The 23,436-nt window shown below is 38.5% G+C and overlaps 1 protein-coding gene across 13 annotated transcripts in view; it reads right to left on the reverse strand.

Moving 5' to 3' along the window:
- Positions 1–23,436, reverse strand: part of ncam1a (neural cell adhesion molecule 1a) — a 309,203-nt gene that overhangs the window by 115,437 nt on the left and 170,330 nt on the right. The window contains exon 2 of one of the 13 annotated variants that reach the window (XM_078930823.1): positions 1–23,436. This exon is cut by the window's left edge and continues 13,913 nt beyond it; it is cut by the window's right edge and continues 11,898 nt beyond it. The exons of the other annotated variants lie outside the window; for them this stretch is intronic. The gene's annotated coding sequence lies outside the window, so the exon portion shown is untranslated. 13 annotated transcript variants of the gene reach the window in all.

Here is a 23,436-nt window from a genome sequence, read left to right on the forward strand (position 1 = left end):
CAGAGGAGCTCGGACACATTCTGCTCTAGGTAGACACTTTCTGTCTCACCCCCCCAAACCCATGTGAATTCACACCCAGAAACCCCCCCCCCCCCCCCCCCCCACACACACACACACACACACACACTCGTGGAGAGTGTAATAAGCAGCCGGAGTAGGTATTGAGAAACTGAAACAGAGATGCAATTCTGAATTTATAATTAATGAGGTTCAACACTGGCTGCTTGAGATGGAATAAAACTATTTAACATAATTGAGAGCTGCTTGTTTGCTAAATCCTCTAGAGCCTGTCCGTTTGAGACCCTGCTCTGTTTGCTGTGATTGGACCTTCATCTAACAGCTTTTCTACAAACAAAAATGTGCATTTATCAGTAAGCACGAGCACGCTTCACAGCAGCAAATGACCAAGCAACGGGATTTTTTTTCATCATATCTACATCACAATTCCTTCTCACTAGACACATGGCATCTTTTCTTTCTATACAGTTTGCTTATCCTTTTGCAGCAGCTGTTGTTCCATCATCCTGCACTCAACTTTAGAGACGAGAGCAAACAGCAGTCCCGAAGGCCGAAGAGACAATGGAGACTTTCTACTGATGCATGCACAATTCTTTTTAAAAAAACTCCCCATCTAGAACAGCTGAGAAACCAAAGAGCTAGGAAACCATGAGGTAGTACTGAAACTCTAAAAGTATTGTAAAAAAGAAAGCTAGCAGTAAAGCAAAAAAAAGAAGCAGCTAGAGTAAATATTTTTACTTAAATATAGACTGTAAAATATATTTCATGGTAAATGAGTCTCCTTTAAGAGCACTGACAGAGTGCAAAATGGACTACACCATATAATGATATAGTATTGATACAGCGATAAATTAGAAAACTTGTGGAACTTTGAAGTTTAACCTCCAGAAGTATTGTAAAAATGGTCACTACTTTTCGGCTGGATCTTCTACTGTAGGTGCCTTTCAGGGGGTCAAAGCCCCTTACTGACAATAAAAAAGGCCCCTTTAGGATCACTTTTAATGATGGCACTTAAGGTGTTTAAGATTAAACTGAAAGCAAATCAATGTCGTCAGCAAAAGCTGCAAAAATGCAAACAGAAGCACCAAAACCACTACTTTGATAATGGAGATTTCCTTCAGAACATTGCAAAAACAAAGTTTCAAAATTTTGCTAAAGAGTAGCGACTTTAATGATTGGCCAGACACCAGAGATGCTGAGGCAGGTTCTTTGTTTGTAACGCGCAGCAGTTAACAAAAAATACTCCTTGTCCGACAAAGTTCTTGAATTTACACTTTTAAACATATATACAGTAACAAAAAAAAAAACAATTTTTCCGGGTTTTTCAAAATTATTCAATAGAATCTGTTATACAATAACAGTTATATGTAAGTACGAAATGTGCATTATCCCTTTTTAACGCATGCCGTGGAAGCCTGAACCTTCTTCCGAGGTTAAGTGATAATGCATTTAAAAAAGTGCATTAGTGATAATGTAAAGTGATAATGCACACTTCGTTGGCCATAAACCCGCTTATACCATTGTCACTTACAAAAGAAGTAAATATTAACCAGTTTTTATTCCTTAATTCTTATTTTTTTCAGATTAGGATAGCTTTTTTCACAAAAAGCGGACTATTTGTTACGCGGTGCGGCGCTTTGTCATGGTAACGTGACAAGGCGCCGCGCCACCGCTGCAGTCAAGATTCAGTATATATGTATATGTATATGCTGATTGTCCCGATGGGTTGCCTAAAGCATCAGTTCAGAGAAAGTTCACCTCTTAACGATTGTTTTTGTCCAGATGATGAAGCTTAAGGTTGTTTTGAAGAAGCCAGTGCATTGATACAGAAGCTTTAAGATAAGTGACCGGAACTTCTTTTTGGGGCGTGCGGTTATCACCGTGCGTTATCACTTTTTAATGCACACTCAGCAGCCAATAAGAATCGAGTATTCACCCGGACCATGGTATAAGCGGTTTAATGGCCTTCGAAGTGTGCATTATCACTTTTTAACACAGTTTGCGGAAGCAACCGTCCTCCACAAAGCATTAAAATGACAAAGACTGATGAGATGATGAGATTGGGCAAAGCAACTGGAAACAATGAACAAACAGTTAAAAAAAACTATGACATTGCCTGCTAAAAAAGAAAGTCTGTATTTATAAAAAAAAAACAACATAAAAATCTAAAGGAGTAAAATAATTTAAAAAACAAACAAAGGAAAAAAAAGGAAAAATCCCAGAAACATGAAAGATCTGCAAAGTCATTCAGTGAAAGTGGAGCAAACATTTGTCCCGTGGTATTTTTCAAGAAAAAGTTATTGATATAGAAAAGAATCAATGGGTAATAACTGTCTCTGTTGTTGTTAGTCCTAAAATGTGTTTTTGTAAAATGCAGTCATATTAAAAAAAAAAAAACAAACATTTTATTGCTTTTGCCAAACGTCTTCACTGTCACTGTGAGTCCCCGCGGTGCGGGGGTTTCGGTCAGCAGCTGATAATAAGCCCTCTTTTCTGTGAAGATCTGCAGCGGGAATTCTTTTCAGTTACCCGCCTCCACTGGAAGGTCAAAGCTTTGTGGGCTTCACAGCAGCACTCGAAGATCCAGCCGGCCCTCACGAGCTTTCAAGTTACAGAGAGGTCCCGCTAATCACTTGGCCACCCTGATCTCCACATGAACTTTGAAGGTCCATGTAGCAACACCCCACCAGCTCCCCTCTAGAAAGCAGGTTAAAACTCCACTAACCTTTAAGAAAGGTTAGGCGGGTAATAGGAGGTAAAAGCATAAATGAGAAAACCTCAGTTTAAAAATAAGAAAAAGATCTGACCAAAGGGTTCTTCTCAATTTTTGAGACTGCCCAGCTCTAAAAAAAAAAGAAGAAAAAAAGTAAATAAAATAAAAGAAAACACACAAAAAACAGGTTAGAAAATTCTTTAAAAACAACAAAAATTAGATTTTCAGAATTGGATGGGATGTTTTGGTTCAATCCTGGGACTTTCAACATCTCAAAAATTGAATATAAATGGAGGTTTTTGTCCGTAGACAACAACAAATGTCAAATTTATAATTGATCATAGAAATCAATCCATATTTCCTTTTTTCACAAATTAAATTTCTATCTTTGATTTAAAAATTGGGGAGAGAATCAGACAAAAACATTCTTGAAAAGCGGCTGACTTTAAATGAAAGGTCAACTAATAACACTCTTTAAACTTTTAAAAAATCAAGGTCAATTAGACTTTAGGATGGAAGGATGGAAGATTGATGGTGACTGAACACGACAGCAGACCAAAAAAAAAAAAAAAAAACGGATGACTGAGGGAAAAAGGTTGACTTGGTCATTAAAACTTTTAAAAATACCTTTTAAATACTGAACGGGTCGAGGCAAAGGTGAATTCCAAGATAAATTGCTTTTCGAAATGCATTCATGCTTTACAACTGTAAAGAAAATGTGTAGAAAGAGTGCACCAGTTATGTTCTGCAAATGTTCGCTTTCAGGCTCCAAGAACTGATTTTGGAAGCAGTAATCACTTACTTAAAATTAGTGTAAATATTTTGGAGGCTAATGAGTAAAGTATCAAATGTTTGATTTACAACTTAGGCAACCTGAGTCAAGTGTTTTTCTTGTACAAGAAATGTCATTTCATCCATAAACACTAAATTAAAGATCGACTTGATCTTTTTCAGGATGTTATCTTTTTTCAAATGTTAATATAGCATATTTAAATCCACATATAGCATAAAGATTTAAATTAAATGTGTTGTTTTTTTCCTATAGGAACAATAATAAAAATATTGCAAGATAAAAATTGTCACCATTCAGAAATGTCTTTTTATGTGGTTTACATTTTAGGCTTGCACTATGAACCGATGTGCCTCGTCATATCTAAGTCCAATGAAAAGTTCAAGACCAATTTTTCATGAATCAATACTAAACATTACATCAAATCCAAAAATTTCGTTTTTGTTTGTGAAAGTAAGGTTGATCCAAAACTTGGCTGCAGTGATTACTCCACCTTAACAGATTTTCTGACTGATCCTTAGCTTAGTGGTGCCAGTGCCAGTCTAGTGGGTCTTCCTTTACAGATCCTCATTAAATTTCAAATTCATAGTAATTTGCCGTGATTTTGGTATTTTTGGAGTTTTTCTGTGTTTTATGTTTTCTGCTAAGTGGGATGTTTTCTGTCTTTTTTTAATATGTTTTTTTTAATTTGAGGATAAACTGTCTAGAGCACCTGACTGGATGAGGAGCTCCAGCTCAGCATTAAAATACTACACATCATCTATCGGACATCCCAACTCACTCCAGCTGGCAGCAACAGGCTTTGGTCTTTCAGTTTATTTTTGTTTTTTTATGTAAATGGGTTTGTGAGACTTTTTGAGTTTTTAGGGTATTTAACTATTTCTTTTTCACCTTTATGTTAAATCCTTTTACAAACCCCTAGACAGGGGTGTAACAGAGTTACGGTAGGTGAAAGAATGTCTTCCCTCATCAGCTTTGGATGAAGCCCATCAGCTAAACTGTTCAAACATGTAGTTGTAGAGTTAGAAACGCTAATTCTTTAAGAGTTCTGGTACATCGCCTATCTATCCTAGGAGAGGATCCCTCTTTCATGTGGACATCCCTGAGGTTTCTTCTTCCACCCCCCCCCCCAGAATCTGTTTTTTTCCCCTGTTTTTTTCTTGATGAGAAGGAGGGTCTAAGGGCAGGGATTAGCTTAGTCTGTTAAGGTCACCCATTATCTATTATATTTTATGACCGATTTCATGTTCTTTAACAATTACCGGTATGAAGCCCATTGAGACGACTATTGTAATATTGGGCTATATAAATAAATTTCAACTGAATTGAATAATTTGTAGCATTAAATGACCTTTTATTGGTTTCTTTGCACAAATGCAAAGACTTATGATAAATTTGTCTATACAATTAGTGGGTGGACTTTTTTCCCCTAAATTTTCAAAATGTTTGGTACTTTTCATAGTCAACATGACCCAACAAACATGAAACAAAAAACATTTATAATCTGGCACAAAATCGGTCAATAAAAGACAGGAGGGTCCCACTCACTGCCTAGTCCCGTGTAAAATAACGTTTTGTTTTTTCAGAGTCTGATGTCAAAAAAGACCCAACCCACATGCCACAAGCTGCTAGTCAGACCGTGACATCAGAACATTTCTTCATTTCCAGTCTGCTGTCTCCTGTCCAGCCTTGTGAATACCTGGAGTGATTCAATCTTCATACATTCTCCAACACACTAAGCGTAATCTAGCTAAAATAGACATACATTAACAGGTAGAAGAAAAAAGCAGGATTCTCCAGTAAATATGATATATTTCACATTTACTTGGTTCTATATTTTCTTTGAAAAAACTGGCATAGGATAAAGTCAATCTTACAGTCCAATCTCTTTGGAAACATCTGGCGTAACACAAATCATACCTTCATGTGACTTTACCAGTTACAGTACCTCTCTAAATACCCCTCTATAGCGTCAGTCTAAATGTTTGGAATTAGGCTGCTAAATACTACAGCATGATCATTTAAGCTTGTTATACCATTGACATCTAAGATAAATGAAACTGTATCAAGATTATTAGAGCCATGTCAACTTCATTAGCCATGCAGCCGCGTACTTAACTCTTGTGTAATCAGTGTGGCCGCAACATCTTATCCCACTCATTATCATCTGGAGAGAATCTCCCAGAATGCATTTGACTCAGAGAGACAACACAGCAGAAGCTGATCGTGTACAAACCATGAAATATATGCTAACCCATCTACGACAGTGCTTAGATCGCATTAGCGTGTGTATATTGTCATTCCATTCATACAGTCAGTGTATCATTTTATTCTGATTTAAATACATGAAAACATGAAATGCAAAACTCCTGTTAGTCAGAGATTCATTGGACGATGCAGTGCACTGCTGCCTTATGTTAGACACAGTTCATGAACTGAATGAAAGGGTGGACACATGGAATAATGAATGCTTCGTCTATGCGTCTGGTGAGGAAAATGTGTGATCTAAAAGTTATCAGACATGTCTGAGATATGGAGGGAGAAGCCTGAATCTCCATATTCAATCTTTAGAGATTTGCCTCCTGACAGAATCCACTTTAATTGGATTTTTCTATCCAGTTTCTTATAGGAATAAATCTTCTTCAAAAGGTTACCTGATGTGACACTTGTCGTCATCAACAAAGGCCAGGAAGCCATCCATTAGGCAGTCGATGGCTCTCTGCTCTCGCTCAGTTTCTATTGCATTGTCACACCGAAAGGAAACTCTGCTCATTTAAAGACCTACTCCAGTAAAAATGTGTTTTTAAAATGTTTGTGTGGCATTTTCTCAAGATGGGGAAAAAATACAATTAAAGGGCCTATTTCATGCATTTCTGAGTATTTCTTTATTCAAAATATTGTGAATCAAGTGCAGACAAAAATACCATTAGGGAAAGCTTGTATTTTTACATACAAACTACAATCAGTGGGCCATAAGCTCCCGGCTTTACTCCATTCCAATGCAAACTGAATAAATAAAAAAGATCCGTGTTTTCCTTGTGCAACCTGGCATCTTGATCAAAACTGGATAACTTCAATAGCCCCCCCCCTTTTTTTTTCTTTTTTGCACCACTAATGTTAGCTTGGGGGTGAAAGGTAGGCTGGTAGCTAGTTGGAGAGAGTGTAAACAAAGGGATGATGGGAAGTCAGGACAGGTTTACTCCATACCAGCAGTCCCGCCCACAACTCAGAGGCTAATTTCTGGTGAACCCCTGCCATCTACAGAAACTGTCCAGGGTTTCAATTTAGCAAAAACAAAAATAAAATAAAAAAAAACACTTATTCTTAATCAAGAGACCAATGGGAATGTTTTGGTGTCACTTTTACTCAGTTGGAATAACTCTGACATTGATATAAAGGCAACCTATCCTGATATTTATTGAGAAATCCTGCTTTAATCTACCTGTTTGAGCTGAAGCTTTGTAAGGCTTTATTTTTCTAACATCATCCAAAGATCATTTCTTATCAGCACTAAAAGAAGGTCTTTACCTGTTTTTCTACAAAAGAAAATCTTTACCTTTGTCGAGTGTTCCTTCACAATCGTTCAAGAAGCCTTTAAGGTATGACATATCGATTCTAGCGCTGCAATATACAAACAGTAGCTGCGGCTTCCTTCATTTGTCAGTCAAAGCGAGAAATGTCAGTTTGTGATAAAGATTCTACGCCTTTTAATACCCTCGTAACGGCTTTTAGAACTGCAGCTTTTCCAAGCGGTCTCTAAGACTGAAGCCAGTATCGTCTTTCAGTCTGAACAAAAGAAAATCTTTAGTTGAAAAGGATAAAACAGGTGACACGGCGTTTGATTGAATCTGTGCAGTTAATCACAGTGTTTGCCATAAGCGGCCCCACTGTACCGCAGTGGCAATAAATGTGTCGCACCTGCTGCAGGAAGTGGACACAATATGACAGCAATTATGGCAACAAATCCTTTTACACTTCTTACGGATTCACATATTTGCTGTTAAATGTACCCAGAAGGAAAGTTTGGAAAACCGAAAACACTGATGTGTGTAGGTTCAGCCACAGTAAATTAGCAGAATCTTGCCTATGTTTACAAGAGAGATGTGCTCTCAGACCTGTCAGGGCTTTGAAGCATCAAAAAGACGTGGTAAAGCAAATTCCTGGGTTGAGGATCTGCTTTTTTCCTCCTACATTGAGACCTGTCATTTCTCCACTGTGAAGGTGACGCTGTGAGGATTCTTTTCAAAGATTTCTTCAATGGATTCAACGCTATAAAGCTTCCCCTCCTGAAGGACACCATGCAGGTCGAAGCCCCCCACGTGTCGGATCACTCTCTGACAGACAGACAGACCAGAATCTGCCGGCCACATTAGAGACAGTGGCCTGTGGCACAGGGTCCCATAGGGGATAGGCCGGGCCCCTCTCCTGTTACTCAAGAGTGTGTAAAGAAGTTTTGAGATCACTTTTGGATGTGTTGGATGAGAAGCTGAGGGAGTATACTAAAGATTTTTCCATCTGGAGTCACCTCAACTCCTAAAAGGCAACGGGTGTGGTGCTAGACTTTAAGAGGCCCCACTCATCTCCTCTACCTTTTCACACCTGTGTTGTGAAAATTGAGATTGTGCCGCCCTATCGGGGGCTGCAGGTTGATAAGAAGCAGGACTGGTCACTAGCATTATCAAATCACAAGGTGAAAACAGCCACAGATGAAGAAAAAATAAATTAAAACACACTCAACTAAAATGAGTAAAATAACCACAATGAGAACTTACATGTGTGTTCTAGGGCAGGGGTGGGCAAACTTTTTTACTTGCGGGCCACAATGGGTTCTAAAATTTGATAGAAGGGCCGGACCAGTGAAAATGGAAAAAATGGAATCTGGAAAAAACATTTGGATTGAATTTTTTTTCTCAAAACATTTTAGAGTTTTTAGGTTAAAACTTTTTTTCTCATTTTAGAGCTACTGTCTGCAAATAATAGTCATTTCATGGGAGAAAGTCATTGATATTAAACTGCAGAACAGACAAAAACTGAAAACTTTCAGGCCTTAAAGACAGAAAATTTCTGAAGACTTTAGATCTTTAAAAGTAAACAATTGAGTTGAGTTATTTTCCCCCCACTATCGCAGACTGCCCTCACTTCACAGCTACACGAACAACTCGGTTGTCTGTGTTTGAGAAAGGAAGACATCAGTCTAAGCTTAAGTCAGAACCTCCACATGTGTTTTGTTCACATGGGAACCAAAGTCAGCCCAGTTTCAGATGCCTGTCCTCATTTTTCAAGGACAAGGTATTTATTCCACGCCGTCAGCAGTGCACTGCACCAATTCTCTTTCTCTTCTGGCTATTCCTGTCCTACCTCCTCACACCAGCTCCCTCTTATCTCCCGCTGCCTTCTGTACATACATTATTTAACTTTCTAAGTGCTACAATACAGGATCTAGACAGACCACAGGGACATGTTATTTTTACAAATCTCGTTCAACTCATTCAGATGGTTAAATATTGCATGTGTTGGTGACACATGCAGCGGAGAAGCTGCAGATAGGGAGTTATCAGTATGCCAAGTGTGTCATCAGGATGACACCATCCACCGACAGTTTGTGCCTGTTGGACATGGATCACTGTGGAATTCTTGCAGGGAAAATGAAAGGAAGACATGAGTGGATCAGTTTCATTGTCCCGTCCCTCTCCTCACCCCGTGCGTTCTGTCTGGGACCTCAGAGATAAAAGTGTTGCCATGAACTTTTTTTTTGTTTTTTATCTCAAACGAATTCAATTACTTCTGCTTTCTTCCTGTCATTTTTCACACCAAATACTAACACACCCTTGATGTGATGCAGTTCTAAACAAAAAGACAGGGCCTACATCCTTTTAAGAGCAGCGTGGGGCGTGTCATAGCTGAAGAGTTGAATCAGTCAGTAGTAATTTGTCCAGATGAGGCTGGAGCACAGTGATGCCAAAAAAGCTGAGTCATTGTGTACGCTTCAGCTGAGAAAATAGTGCCTGCGTTCATAAATGCCACTGTGACCTTTTGCCATCCCTCATCAGCAGCGCAGACCTCTAATGACCCGACCATGACACGCATAATGCTTCCCCTCTGGTCACTGCTTAGTTTGCTTTTGTTTTCTCCATCGTTTGCAACACCTTTTGTTTGTGTTATTCTTTTGTTGCTTCATCCTGACTTTGGTATTAGCCGTTTCCTATATGCTCCATCTTAAATGAATCCTCATCAGGTGACTTTACTGCTGTTCAGAGATGAGCTTCTGGAGTTTGAACATTGTCATGTCTGCAGGTGATTGCTGTAAACAATCAAAATGTTTTAAAAGGTTTTCTATTTTCTTTTTCTTTTTTCTCTCTCTAATGCTTCAAACTACCACTATAGTAGTTATTTTTCATGTCTGGAGTTTTAATTTCATTTACTCATATTTTAGGTCATTGTTAAGAAAAATTTATTCTCCTTTTCATTTTTTTTATTTTCTTTAAATAACCTTTTTAAAGCAGTTTCATTTTGATTTGTGCAATTCAAATCTTTTAAAAATCCACTTCAATGAAGATGTTGTTGTTTTTAACATGTTCCTGTGGCATTTTTCTCATGATGGAGGACATTTATAAAGGTACTTCCTTTATTAACAGGATAATAAATGAATGAATGAAACTTTAACCATAAAGCACTCTACAACTCTCTGAAGGGTACCAACGGACTTCACAATAAAAGAAAGACAAGTTTAAAGTTTTAAAGAAAAAGAGTTATTGTGGCCCTCACAAGAAAAAGTTTTGGGGACCCCTGCTCTAAAATCCATGTGGCGTTGGAAGATTTGTTATTTTTTCATTCTTCTGATCATTCAAACACCACATTAACGCAGCATTTCTCTAAGTTCTACATGAGGTACATCAAGCCATTGGTGCAATTGGGTTTAAAATGAGAAGATAAGTTTTCACCTAAAAACTCTAAAATGCACCATTTTAAAATATAATTTTCAGTCTAAATGTTTTCATCCAGATTCCACGTTATTTTTTTCTCACTCCAGGCATCTGCTCCTGGTCCGGCCCTTCTATCCAATTGTAGAACCCTATGTGGCCCGCCAGTCAAAATAATTGCCCACCCCTTATGTAGAGGAAGTTTTTACCTGTTTAGGTTGACGTAGGTGATTTTTAAAATAAATATATCAGGCTGCAGCTCATTTTTTCCTAATCAGCTTTTTTTAATCAAATAATTAGGAATTGCTTAAAAAAGGAGAAAGAGAAGCTCCTTTAAAAGACTGAAGCAAAGTCTGTGTTTTGGTAAGCATCACTTTTAGACACTCATCTCCTCTGCAGAAGGAGCTACAGTCAATTTTCCACCTTTTACTGTGAAAATACTTTTTTTGTTTTTAACACGATCTGCAGGAAGCTCAATCCTAATTTTTGAAAGGTCAAACGCAGGAATTGTAAATGTGTTCTTTAATTATATGTATAAATGCAATTCTGCAGCACCCTAACTAAATACCATGCTCAGTGCAAGCACTAGTCAAAGCTGAAAGTGGCCCTGCGCCAGTTTTGCATTTGTCCTTTTTTTGGAGTCAGAAGAATGCTAAATCAGACCTTTAGTAGACTTTTTCAGGAAACAACAACTGCAGTGTCATCTTTGTCCTGACTGCTGCGTTTCTTTATCTGTTCTCAGCAGCTATGAGGTAAGCCCAGCTCACCGCTGACCGCCTCCATCACCAAAATAGAGAATAAGAATCTCTGTGGCCATTCATCCTCACAGGCAGGACTCCAGTATGTTCAGCTGCACTCATCAGGGTTATTGTGTGTTTCTCAACAAGAAATGAGCGTACAAGGATGGCACATTGAATCCTTTTGCTTGTCACTCAGTTCTAAAGTAATGCATTCAGTGGGCAGTTGTTGTTTTATTTTTGTTGCTCAGTGTGTAAGGCATTACTAATGACAATTTTGAAATATTATATTTATATATTTTTTTGGTCTTGCTTTTGGGTTTTCAAATTTGGAAATTGTTTTTATGTGAAGCAATTTGAACTACTTTAGTTGGAAATGCGCTCTACAAATAAAGTTTGATTTGATTAAAATCAGAATCATCATCAGGCGTTTACAGATGATTTATTTTATGTTTTGTTCTAATTTTTATTCTAATTTTTCTTTTTTTAATCTAATATTGTGTGTTCTTGCATTTTATTGCCCTATCCATTGCTGCTGGCAGACCACCTGCAATTTAGTCCCCATGAAACTATAATTTAGTCTTTGAATTGAATTGAACTGAACTGAATTAAATGGAATTAAATTGGAGGAAAAAAATCTTTGCTCTGCTCAGTTCTGATCACTTTGGGTGTTTAAGATGAATAAATGAACATTACTTCACTCAATTTCCCTTTTAGGTTCCTAAAAACTGAGTCTAGTCCAGTTTTTCCAGAATCAACATCTGTCTGTCTCGCTGTAGGCAAGACAGAATTATTTGAACCTTTTTTTTTTTTGTTTTATTTTAGACTTTTGGAAAAACAGGGCTCTGGTTGTCAACTTCAGTTTCTCCAATTCAAAGTGAATAAACAATAAATGTATTTTTATAAACTAAACTGTCTAAAGTTAAGGGTTGGTCTTTTAACTGTTCTTCCTGTGCTTTTACTTTATCAACAATAACCTGGTTCTTTTGAACCATATCACTCTTCATCAAAATGTGAAATAATGAACGCATGTATTTGGTACATCTGTCACTTTATGTTGATAAAGTTGATACAAAAGTCACAGAAATCCCTGTAATTATGGAATGAAGGGTGAAAATGTTCAAAAAAACAGTTACAGGTAATCTGAATCCTTGGGTGAGTAACTCATACAGCTCTGTTCATCAGAAAGTCAGAACACTTCCATGGCCTGAAACTGTTTCTCTGCTCTGTTTTGTTGAAGTTGTTTTCCAGCTTTCATCATTTCTACAGGGGTAAACAGTTTAGCTTCCACTCCAGCTGGCAGTAAATCCTCTCTGAAAATGAGGGAAAGACTCCGTTTCTGCCTTGTTTCTTTAAAAAGACGTAGATTTTTAATGAAGATAATGATTATTAATAAACATTTACACATTCAGATTTGATTGAGATGTGCAGCATGTAGTCACCATTAAACACATTCAAGCAAATCAACCTGATCCACAGTTACATCCTTAGGGAAATTTAATTTTTTTTTATTTCAATAACCAAAAACAGTCATTTTAAATAGAAGTATTTGAAGTATTACTTTCATGTATAATAAATTAACTTCTACAAAAATGAAGGCAATGTTAACTATTAAAACATTAAAAAGTGATGTTTCTAAACAATTTTACATGTATATTTAGAAAAAAAAAAGTAGTAAACTTTAGCTTACACACCGTTTGGGGCAAAAAAAGAATTAATTTAATATACATAATAAACAAAAAAGGTAGTAAACTCACCTGCTAATTGAGATGAACTTGCCTTTCCTAATTCAATCTAAGAGCAATCCCAGAAGTGCTACCAACATTACTTAAACCTACACACTGTTTTAGGCAAAAACATATTTAATTTAATATACATATAAATAACATAAAGAAAATCTTGGGAATAAATGTTGCATTATGCAAAAAACCCGATTTGGTTTGGACTTCTACTAAAAGGCAGAGCTGCTGCATGTTTTAATGTCAGGAGGAGGAAGTAACAGGAAGGAAAAATAAAACACTTCCTCTGGTCTGAGATGAAGTTGATCATTTTAGCTTCAAAATGGTTTCTTTGGACATTCTTAAAAGACTACGGAGGACAAAAACGCCAATCAAAACCATCCTTTAGCGTGTCGGAAGAAGTACCATATGCGACTATGTACTGTACAAAAGACATCCTGTGCTGGTTTCATGTTTGCACTGGTTCCAAAAAAAATGTTTTGATGAAAAGCAGAAAGACTCCAAGCCACCCCGAATGCCCCCAGCTGCCTGTGCAGCATAGCTGTGGTCAGATTGTGTATTTCTGTTTTCACTTTGGAGCCGGCCGCGTGCAGCTACGTGTGTGTATCAAAAATATTTATATGAAGCGCTGCTTTGGTTTCAGCTGTAGTGACCACTGTGTGGCCCCTCTGCTTTGACATATGGAGAAAAAAAAAAAAAGGCTCCTGGTTAAGCGGCTCACCCTGTGAGTCTGTTGTCCTCTGTCTGCAGCAGAAACAAGAGGGAGGCTTCTAAGGGTCCAGATGTGCACCGAAAGGAGGACAGATTTGATAGGGGCACGGAGAGGAACTGCTGTTTCCGCATAAAAGACAATTTATGGTATAAGCAAGATCCTTTCATTTAGAACTTCTGCTTTTTTTCTCACACTAACACATGAAAATCAGGAGCAGGACTGTCTCTGTCTGTCTGTCGCCTCCTCTTTTATTAAGTTTGTCGGGTATTCCCTAATTTACAAATGCGCTGAGCTCTAAGGAGGGGTAACGGATAAAACAAAGTAGCAGCGCTATCAGTAAACATTCATTGCAACATGTCCGTCTTTTCACAGTCTTCCCAGATCCTCTTTGGACCTGCCTCGGTGAGCTGTGATTGGTCTGAAATGTGTCAATCAGACGTTGGACGTGGGCGTGTGCAGGAATGTTGAAAAAAATGTTTAAAAAAAGGTAACAGAGCCACAAGTCTGTAGGATTATGGCTTCTTGGAGACACTCATGTAAAAGGCAATGTATACCACTAAGTTGGGGGCAATATTGCTGACCAAAATAAAAGAAGGGAAAAAAAAAGCAAGAAGAATTAATCCGTTTAGTTGGATAATTATATTGCATATTCTACACCGTGTTCGCTTTCTTAGAGCTTTGTAAATGTTTTACAACTTGACCCTTTTTTTTCTGTGCTGTGGGGAGTTTCTGTTGCTCTTTGTCATGAGTGGGGCTCCTCACACCATTTACTCCCTTCGCTTCACTTCCACTACTTTACCCTGAAGTGAACCCAGACCGTCGCTCCCAAAGGGACTCGAGTTTGATCTGCACTAGGGTTCAGCAGAGCTTGTACACTCGCTAAAAGAGTGGACTACCCAAATAAACCAAGTCTGCCCCTTTGATTGCACATTGGCGGAGGAATCCCTCAAAGTCACACTCTAAAAAAAGCTATTATCATAAATATATATATGTATGTGTGTGTTTATGTGTTTCTAACAACACAGATTGCTGCAAACAAGGATTAATAACATACAAAGCTGAAATTAGGTGAAGTTGAATTGAATTATGGTAACACTTTATCATTAGCATCTTGAAAACATCCTAATAATAATGCTTGTAAATGTGTTAACTAAGTAATTTAATAAACCTTATTAGACTTATTGTACTAATAAATGTCTTACTAACACCCTATAAATTAATTTATAATGCTTGTTAATGTGTTAACAAAGCTTGTTAAGGAATCTTAATATAAAGTGTTACCAATAATTTTTGCTTGACCGTATTTGAGCTTTCTTTGAATATATTTGATTTAATGTGGACAAACACAACTCACTGTTAATAGCTGTAAGTCATATTGCAATGCGTCATTTATTTTTGGGAAAACTTTGACTTTTCACGTAAACAAATATCCTATTTTGAGAATAGGAAGATTATTGTTTAATAGGAAAAAGAGTGAATGTTAGGAAGTTGTTGGAGTTGAAGGGAGCACGCTCCCTTTGAAACGTGGCTTGCATGCATCAGCTGTTCATGCTTTTCTTCCTGGCATCTGCAGTCAGAAGAACTGAGCGACGCTGATAAGAGCTTTCATGTGATGTTCATGCTCAGCTGAGGATTTATGTGTTTTTTTATTTTTTATGGTGACCCTCTGAACTTCTCTCTAAACTACAATCAAGCAAAATGCAATGTGCTCAAAAGAAAGAAAAGAGAGTCAATGTCACTCAAGTGGAGTCAGTCATGTTACTGCTGGGTTTTGTGATTGCACAATCATCTTTTTTTAATAAATAGTTGGCTGCATTTGATTACAATATCACTTTAAATGAATCTTTCAGCCACTAAACAAAATATTATTCCAATCAAAACTACTTTATTCAAGAAGAAGGAAGATTTTTCTCATTTTTCCCTTTTTATTTAATGAGTAAATTGATAAACACTTTCTGGGGTTGTTTTCATAGGGAACATCTCATCCCGTCTCTTTCGTTTTAATGGAAGAACCACTGAGTCACTCTTCTTTTTCATTTAGTCAAACCCCTAAGAAAAAAAATGTGTTGCTTTTCTCACTTTGGGTTTCAGTTTCCCACAGCTCCTTCTCCTCTGAGGACAGCTAAATTTACATCACTTCCCTGCTTATGTGGAACGCGCCCCAATTCCCAGAGCCATTTATTTGACTGCGACCGTTGTATGGAGTTAATCTGACCTATAGCGGTTTCCATGGCAACCCTTTAGACACATTATGATTTCAGGGATATAACAAATAAAGAAAATTAAAAAAACACCAATTTATATGCTCTTAAAAAAAAAAAAAAAAAGAGTCTCTCCCTGTGGACATGAACATGTTTTGCCACATACACCCAATTTTGACAGAGCTTTTATTTCAAAGAGGCAGGATGAGAGGAAACATAAAACCTCCAAAACAAACTACACTAAACTTAAGCCCTCCGCTTTGTCACTAAGGAGGCGGGCGTCTTTGATGTGCAGTTTTCCTTGGCATGGTCTCCAAAAACTTTGGATTCTGAGCCAACATTTCCTTTTGGACTGACAAATCTGGATGAAAAAAATGTAAAAATAAAAGCATCTTGTAAAAAAAAAAAAAGAAAAGTGGGGAAAAAAGGGAAACGGGAATTTTTCATTTTTCATTCAATAGAAGTCAAGGAGGGCTTCTATTACTGGAAAAGAAAATCATGAGCATGAAATGCATTAACCACCGCCTTCCTGGCTTTTGGCTCTTACATTATTACATCTAATCATTTTAAAGTGTCATGAATTCTCATAAGCTCAGAATGACAAGGGCTGATATTCTAGAACGCCGCCGTAATATTGCAAGCAAAGAGTTTTTCAAACATTTTATGTCACAGAAAAATTGATATAAACTCAAATCATTACGATTACTTAATAAACAGAACTACTTATCGCGCATAGGAAGAGCCCTATCCCCATCCAAGTCAGACTTAATGTGTCCCTTGAGAAATGCCGCAGTAAACAGGTCCATCTCCATTTCCAGTAAAAAAAAAGAAACATCTTGTGACTCACCCTTAAAGTCCTTTAATTACTCAAAGTAATTGATGTGGTCATCTTGATAAATTACAGCCGAGTCAGATGGGGCAAGAAATACAAGCAAGTCAGACATCCGAGTCGGGCGGTGTGTTTTCTACACCTTTTTCTGATTCTGATGGGCTCACTTCTTGAAGGAAAAGAGGATGCAGATTTATAATTCAGGTCAAATTAGCATGAAATTCTCCTCACACATGGCCCCTGATTTATACTAATACATAAAACTTGCTTATTTCAGTGACGATCGAAGCGCTCCATCGAGTGAAATCATAAATAAGATGATCAATAATACGTGAGAACATAAAGACATAAAACATGGTAGACTTGTGCTAAATTAAGCTTTTATTATTTAAAACCAGACAGCACAGAGAATGATCAGTGAATCTCAGTGAACTCACTCGCCATCCATGGATTTCCTGTAATCAGGTAGTATTTCAGAGAATAGAAAGACATTTGCTTGCACTGCAAATTGTTATAAACCTCCTTCATGAAATATGAACGCATTAAGAAAGAACTAAACTATCAACAAATGACAAATTTGAATCAAATGTTTTTTTTTTAATCAGTTAATGCTGCTTTAGTCTTTTGTTGTATTTTCCCCAAACTGAATTTGAGTGCAGAATTGTGATTGGAAAACCTAAACCCGGATTTGACCCTTAAACACCGGAGCTTTAGCTCCAGTGTTGACATTCTATCGCTAACTGTAACTATTGTAACTGTTAACGCAAATAGCGCAATTCCAGCAGAGTCTGAAGCAGAGAAAAGTGTGTTTAGATGCAACACTTTACTGTAGTGAAGTGATCACACAATCCACTTGAATCAGCTGATTCTGTTTTGGAGAAAAGCCGCCTTCATTCGAGTCAGAATTAGCCGATTCCCGTTGCTCACAGTCAAAGCGTTCCAGTAGGTCAAAGGGCATGGATTGTTTAGGTGTCGCCATCGACATCTCCAGTGTTAAAAGGTTAACACAGGAGTTTCCATGCTCTCATTGTGCATGTGTGGACTTTCTCTGGGCACTCCCATTTCCTCCCACAGTCTAAAAACATGCTTCAGAGGCTAATAGGGGATTCTAAAGGTGGGGTCTGCTGCAGCTCCTGAGCCACATGCAGCTCTTTTCTCCTTAAGGCCTGTTCACACCGGGACGAATTTCGCCGGCGATTTTCGCCGACGTTTAACGCCTCGTGACTAAACAAAGGGCACCAACGAGAGTGTGCACACCGACGCGAAAAAACGCCAGGCGTTAAAGCGTCAAAAAAAAAAAACGCCTCGGGTTCGTTTTTTTTTTCCGACGCGTCGCGTCGAAATCTACTCGACCAATGAGAATGGCGCTTTTGCTCACGTGTCTGGAGCTTCTGAAGTTACAGTAAAACACAACTTGGGGGCGCTCAAACACAAAACTGCCTTGCTGAGCACACATACCAGCGAAGAAGATAGACGCCAAGTAGCGTCTACACTGCCGCGAAGCAATAATGACGGACATTCTAAAACATCCCCGAACCAAGCACCAGTTGGAGCTACTGGTGCTTGAAATATTCATGTTTTCTTTGTATTATTCTGACAAGCGCGTAAATACTTGCTCTCTTCTTCTGAGTGAAAAGCGACTTTAAGAAGCGTAAAGTTGCGCAGCGCCACCTTGTGTACAGGAGTATTTCTGTTTTACATTAAGCGCCATCTAATGTCAGGGAATGAAATTGCATGTTCACTCCACTCATCGTCAGCGAAAATCGCCTGGGTGTGAACACAAAAAACGTGGCGAAAAACGCTGGCGAATAACGCCTGGCGAATATTCGTCCCGGTGTGTACGGGCCTTTACATTGTGGCTCTCTGACTTGGCAGAAACATGCTAAAACTTTAAATAAATTGTAGGTTTGGAGTTTTGGTTGATTTGTTTTGCTTAATTAAGTTGTATCATTTATGTTTACATGTGAGATAACTGAGAAAAACGATGTTAAAGTTTTTATTTACAGAGTAGCTGATTATTTTTATTTATATATTTTTTATACTACAATCACTTAAAAAAAAAGATTCTAAGCCATTGATGTGATGTTTATAATTGATTTTCTATCAATCGTAATTGATAGAAAAAAGACGAAAGCGCACCAAAGCCAAAGGTATAGTAAAAAAAAGTGATGTTTGAATTTTTTCTTCAGTAAATCTGCTGCAGCAAAGTGCATTTTATTTTGAAAAGAACTTGTGTGTGATGCTGTCAAAAGTAAAATAACTTAAAGTTGCTATACATAGAAACATATAACTTTGTAATGACATAAAAATGTCTAAATATTTACAGCTATATTTTACAAATTTATGACTTATTCGTCATAAATATTTAAATGGTATTTTTCCAAACGGCTAAGTTTAGAATGTTTCCAGCTCTCTCTGGATTTCGGTCCAAATGGCTCTTTCAGCATTTAACCCTTGTGCTATCTTAGATGACCCCACCCTTTCATTGACGTGTTCTCCCTACCATGACAAAGGTGGATAAAGGTGGAAAGATTTCATGTAATCCATGGACACCAGTGAAGATCACAAATCATTGAAGAATAAAGGTTCAGAGCACTGTCTAGTGCAGGGGTCGGGAACCTATGGCTCGCGAGCCATATATGGCTCTTTTGATGGTCACATGTGGCTCGCAGACAAATCTTTAATTATACTTTTTTCTTTCATTAGACCAGTCCTTCTCGGGCGCGATGCGATGCCAGAGGCGCGCAGTAGTAGCAGTGCTTAGAGAGAGAAATCTGCGCCAGCGCTATCAGTTACTATTATCTATTATTTCACAGAGTTTGTACCAGCTGGAAACCTGTGAATTGACGTGCCTAAAACTACGCACTCCCGTCTCTGAGAAAGAGCGCGCAGATGCGGGGACGGGATGTGTGAGGGAGAGAGCAGAAGGTGGGGCTGAGGTGTTGTGGGGACAGGCAGCAGGTGAATCGCGCAGGGATTGTAAAAACGTAAAACCCGCTTCCCGTCACTCACTGCAGCGTGTGAGTGTGTGTTTGGCTCCCCGTCTGCATGTGAGCAGTCTTTGTCACATCTACAGAACATTCAGACCTACGATGACGTTTAAAGTCTCAACGCCTGAACGAAGCAGAAACTCACCACGGATCAACCAGTCTAGACCATCAGCAGAACCACCACGAGAAATACTCATCATTTATTAGCAACAGCATAACAATGTTATTAAAAAGAATCCACAGACTTATTGTACTTTAAAAATGTTGAAATTAAATCAAATGCACACATTCATTTGTATATTTAGTTTTAAACATATTGTCGCGGACTGAGTTGGATGGCTGTTGGGCCGCGTTAAAAGTTCTGGAGTTCATTGAACGCGTCAAGCAGAGATCTGATTGGCCCTCAGTTCTGTCGCTCAGCCTGTTGTTAGGTAGTTTGGACGAATGGGGTTCAGCTATGGGCCGAATAAGGGAAATGGGAGGGCTGACGCGGGAGCAGGGGAATATAAAGGTGGGAGAAGCGCTCTCGTGTCGGCGGGAGAGATTCAGGAGTTGCTGAATTAATTGAACGGCGTTTGTTGCGGTCTGCAGTAATCGGAATAAAGAACTTTAAAAGAGGTTAAGTCTCCGTGCCTCAGTGTGGGGAAGGGACACTACATTATTGTATGGCTCTTTCGAAATTACATTTCAAAATATGTGGCATTTATGGCTCTCTTGGCCAAAAAGGTTCCCGACCCCTGGTCTAGTGGCTCTAGATGACCCAACTCCCAATGTTAAAATGCCTATGATAGCACAAGAGTTAAGGTAACAGACTTCTGCTGTAAACTGTCTCTAGGTGTGCATGTGAGTGTGCCTGTGTTGTTGTGTTCCTGCAACAGATCAGCAACCAGTCCAGGGTGTGCCCCGCCTTCGTCCAGCTGTGTTTGCTCCAGCTGCTCCCCGAAAGGGAGACTGTGGGTTTTTAAGATGGATGGATGAATGGATGATTTAACACAGGGTGAAGATGCCACGTTTGAGAAAAAAACCAAACAAACAAAAAAAAACTTTCCTTTCTTCAGGAATCATCAACAGGTTGTCCAGATCGCACAACATAAACTATATTAGTATATACAATCAAATGGTAAAATTGAACACAATAATACAGTAAATATGCCACTACAATGACTAATTTAAGGCAAGCTGCTGTGAAGTCATGGTAAAACTCAAAGTTTAAAGTTTCGACTAGAGAAAGTTCATTATTAAATCATTTTTTTCAGCAAACAGATCCGCTTCACACTGTGCATGATAAAATCCATAAACCACTGAAGCCCTCTAAATGGGAAATGTCGAGCGATAAACAAGCGCCATCCCACACAGAGAATCAGGAAGCGCCTCCTTCCTGCAGCAGCCTTAATAGGCCATATTCAGCAGCAATGTTCTTTAGATACTGTAACAACCCACCTCCACATTTCAATTAGCCGGAGCGCTCCAGTGTCTGTGACTGGCAGTGGAAATGACTGTCACGCTTGATTGCCACGTGTGCCATCTGCACAAATCTTACCGGCACCAAGTGAGAACAAATGAACACGGAAATGCACTTACAGAGAGTCGGTACATGACACACCGTCCTGATGAGACAACAAAATGTGACGTGGAGCCGTTCAAGCACAAGCTATGTTGTTGAATCGTTAAACCATCCTGCTGAATCTCATGACTGAGCTGACGTCAAAATTCCAATAAATATGTGGATGGACCCAATAAGAGCCGTAATAAAATGTTCCACCGCTTCTATAGTAAACTGTATTATAAAGGTAAATGTGTCACTGTGACTGCTGGCTTCACATTAGAATAAATATTCTATAAAACCTCAATTACAACCAGGAGATGTGATAGAGTGCAAAAAAGAACAATTATTCATGAATGGGTACATTTTCTGTCTGAACAGCACCTTTGCTCCAGACAGAACGTCCATCAGCAAAGGACTACTGACATTTTCTGAAAGATTCTGCTTTAATTAGAAAAGAAAAAAGAGCCACCTTATGTTTGATTTCTTTCTACGGCTATAGAACATAAAGCCACAGAGAAAAGCAGCAACCCTATAATGGCTCCTACTTTCACCCAACTTATTTTATGTCCAATAAAGGCTCCCTGTCACCAGGACAGCTGAATTGACCACAAATGACCCACTAAAGGTGCATGACTCCAAAGCTTTGATGGTAATGCGTTGATTTCTAATGTTTTAAAAGCCATATCATAAGCTAAAGTTGAAATTGCATTGCAGCTTACGACACAGAACATAGATAGAAATGTTAAATAAATATATATTTCACCACGCGGCGACCTAAATGCACGTTTTCAGTTAATTCGGCATGTGGCAACGCGGCAGCATTTGTAACCGGGAGGCGGCAGTCGCATTTTTACACACCACACAGTGGCTGCAGAGGTTTTAAGAAAAAGTTCAAATTAAACGTCGACCAAACGATTTTTTGGACATCCATCAGTGGCAGCCAGGGCACAATTGGAGGTCACGCGGTGGCAGTCCGGCGGCAGGCGTGTTGCAGGAAGACAGCATAACTGAGTGATAGGAGGGTCATGATGATGGGCCGATTTCAGAAGGTAACCACTCAGTCCTGATGTCTTCAGTTTCCCAAACAGAAACTGGAGCAATGAGAAATGTTCTAATTAAAGATTCCTTGTTGCTATAACATTACTTTTCTGTCTTATTCTGTTCCTGGTTGTGTGTTACAGTGCAGATCCCAAAGGGAACCCTGTTTTCATTTCTGAAACTTCTAAATCTTTGACATACAATCAATATTTGAAGCCTCGGGAACTAGAGCGGGTTGGCGAGATGCATAGAACAAATATGTGGTCCTCAGTTAACCAGCTATATTAAATACAGTATGTTTTCTTTTCTAAAGTCAGAAGAGTCTTTTTATCCGATTAAAATACACATTTTAAAATAACTCTAAAAAACAAACCAAAAAACTGACTTCCCACCAAAGGACAGTCCATTTCTGTAGATTTAGACACATTCAGATTAACCAACATTTCAGAAGAGATTCAAACAAAACTTTAGCAAAAACATCCAATGGAATACCTTTTCCATCATTCTGTATTGCAGTCCTCCTCCTACAAACTACATTACAAGACTTTATCAAAATACAGCTCCATTGATCCCCTGAACAAGTCAGGCAGCCAGCCAGCTGTGTTTTTAAGTGGGTCTCCCATTTAGTGACATTTTGCTGCTGTTTAGATCGGTGAAGAGCCGCTCAGTGGATGTCTGATAAATAGATGCCAAATGGATCTCCTCCTAAGCAGCTCTGGCCTGCAGACTTTGCCTTTCATTTAGTGAGTTAGGCTGTTAACCCTGCTGCCTTTGCGAACTTGCTTCTTCACCATGATTTATAACTCAGACGTACTCCGAATGCCAATAGAAAAAACAAATTCTACACAAATCGCAAATCAAAGCGAGCTTTTTTTTGTTTGTTTTTTCATTCGAGCAAACAGAGTGATGATTCGGCTTTGCATTGGAATCAGGGGCAAACCTCCCACAGCATTACTCCATATTTCTTCATTTATCATTCACTTTCTCCTCTGACTTCTAGTGATTTTTCATTTTTTAAATAACGCTGAAATCCTCCTGGCTCGGTTCACTTTGAAGTCCTTGGTAGAGCTATTAAGGTTGAAGAGATTTTCTGATTTTCTGTCATTTAAACTGCATTAATTTAAAAATGACCAGAGGGCATCCATATAAAATGTTTTTATCAGCTTCTTTCTGTGTATTTTTCAGATATTTAGACCTTCAAAT

Source organism: Oryzias latipes, chromosome 14, assembly GCF_053564925.1.
Source record: "Oryzias latipes strain Hd-rR chromosome 14, Olatipes_Hd-rR_3.1".
Lineage (NCBI taxonomy): Eukaryota > Metazoa > Chordata > Actinopteri > Beloniformes > Adrianichthyidae > Oryzias > Oryzias latipes.